This window comes from Chanodichthys erythropterus, chromosome 3, assembly GCF_024489055.1.
Source record: "Chanodichthys erythropterus isolate Z2021 chromosome 3, ASM2448905v1, whole genome shotgun sequence".
NCBI classification, from domain to species: domain Eukaryota; kingdom Metazoa; phylum Chordata; class Actinopteri; order Cypriniformes; family Xenocyprididae; genus Chanodichthys; species Chanodichthys erythropterus.
Genome location: NC_090223.1, coordinates 20,890,514 through 20,892,916, shown reverse-complemented (window position 1 = coordinate 20,892,916; position 2,403 = coordinate 20,890,514).

The window sequence follows — 2,403 nt, the reverse complement described above, 5'->3', positions numbered from 1 at the left end:
CAGTGCGCTCCGAAATGGTGAATTGCGCCACAAAGGCTCTAACCGCAGTTGCATCATTCAGACACCAGGAGGCGCAGTGACGCCAGTAATGAGCGGGTACTCGGATAGGTGACACTGAAAAGGGTAAAACTGATAGTAAGTCACGCATTTACAGTAAATCATGAAGATTGTAGTTAATAATCTGGAAAATATGCTTAAATGCTGTACTGCTTTGTGTTAACTTTATAGTATCAGACAAAAACTGATCAAATAACACTATTTAACCCAACAGTATTTAGAAGAGGATTTGTAGTTGACAACCTAGCACAAATACATCATGATGTTCTTAATCATATTATTATATATGATTTTAATATAATATGTGCAGGCCTACACATAGTGCTTGTATTCATTCAATTAATTTGAGCTCAATGCTGCATGCATCATTTTAAAAGAATGAACAAAATGCTGTTGAAAAAACGGAAACCTACTTAGCATGTCACAAACCAATAGTTTTTATAAACCACCATTTACATTAGCTATAAAAGGCTTTTCCCGTGTAGGCTACAGAATGACGCTGCTGGGGCCGTTCCCACAGAACGTTCTTGCGTTTAAAACCGCCAGAAACAACGCTGAGGATTGCAGGGTCTCCAGGCGCGTTTTTTAAACGTTTATCTTGGAACGCCGAATTAAAAATCTTTAAAAGAAGCTTTTTTTTTGCAGCGCGACTGTCCTCGATATCGCATGTTTTCGTTCCAAGAACAATTAGAAAGCAAAAATACGTTGTTAATCTGCTCAGGGTGACATATTCTTTACTTATGTTTATAATTACTACAAACATAAGCAGCACGTTGAGTAAAACCTGTCGATATCGCTGCGTTTTTTTTTTTTTTTTTGCGTTTAAAGCATTTTGTGAGGTAGAAAATAGCGCAAAAAAAAAGAAAAAAGAAAAAGAAGTGCCGCCATCATACAGCATATTTTGCAGTATTTTCCTAACTCTAAAATAGTGTGGACAGTGGTGGTCTCACATCTTATATATATAAATAGAAAAAATAATTGGGCCATTTCACTGTTTGTATCACTCCGCTTACCTGTTCTCAGCGTTCCAGAATCCAGATCACAGATTATGCGCACGAGGTCACGTACACACTGCAGAGTTCGCCGCATTTAAACGCGAAATACAGGAGTTACTGCGCAAATTTAGATGATTTAAGTAGTGATACCTAAAGCATTTTATTTTTTTTTACTTTTCGCAGCTGTACATCGAACAAAAATTTGACACTTTGGCAGATCTGTTTTTGACCAAAGTAACATTAGAAATGAGTATGAAAGGCAATTTTCATACAAGAAAGAAATTACATTTTACATTACATTTACATTTAGTCATTTAGCAGACGCTTTTATCCAAAGCGACTTTTATCCAAAGCGAAATTAATCATGTTTTGGTAAATGATGTAATAAAAAAGGTCATAATAATGAGACGAGTCAAAATTCTGACACTAGATCATAATTGAGATAAAGTAGAAATTATGACAGCCCAAATCATACACACCACCGTTTTCAACGTTAATTTACATAATAGTGTTTTGGGGGCAAATTTTTGAAGATGATACCGTTATTGTCTCCATATAAACTACAAAAAAAAAATGTGAATTTGTGACTACGCATACACATGAGGAGTAAGCGTTCAGTCAATAGGTGCGTAGTTTCTTTACAAAGTGCCATCGCCAACTACTGGCCTGGCATGAATACAGCGTTTTTAGTTGTTTTCGCGGGTCAGTGCGAACAGGGATTGTTTTGACAACGTTGTTGTCTGTACATGAAAAATGCATGATTAATTGGATTTGACACTCAAACGAGTGACAACTGTATTTAGATTTTGGGCAGAAGCCCACATTTTCACTTGGAAGAAACAAAAATTTATCCGAAACATTTACATTAACGTTTTTTATACATCTTTTTAATATCCGATCATATCCAACCCTGTAAAATGAAAAATGTAGTGCGCACAGAAATGGTGAATTGCAATATGTCTCTAAACTGCAGTTGCATCATTCAGGCGCCAGGAGGTGCAGTGAAGCCAGTGTTGAGCACAAACTACAATCTGTTATGCTGAAGTAAGTAATACTTGTTCTTCTTACAGCACATTTTTAACAGTTACAATTAAACAGTGAATCTGGAAATTGCATTTCAAATTTAATGGCAGAATTTGGCAATTTAACTGGCACATTGTCTTCCTTAAGGAGGATAAGACCAATTAAATCCTAAATGGCCCTTTTAGTTTTAAAAGAACTGTAAAAATGGTTTAGTAAAAGGAATCTGATCAAATGTGCTTTTAAGTTTGTTTTTTAGAAGGAAAAAAAAAGAAAAATGAATCCAGCGAAACATCCATGCATTTCACAATAACAAAAACAAAACGTAAAA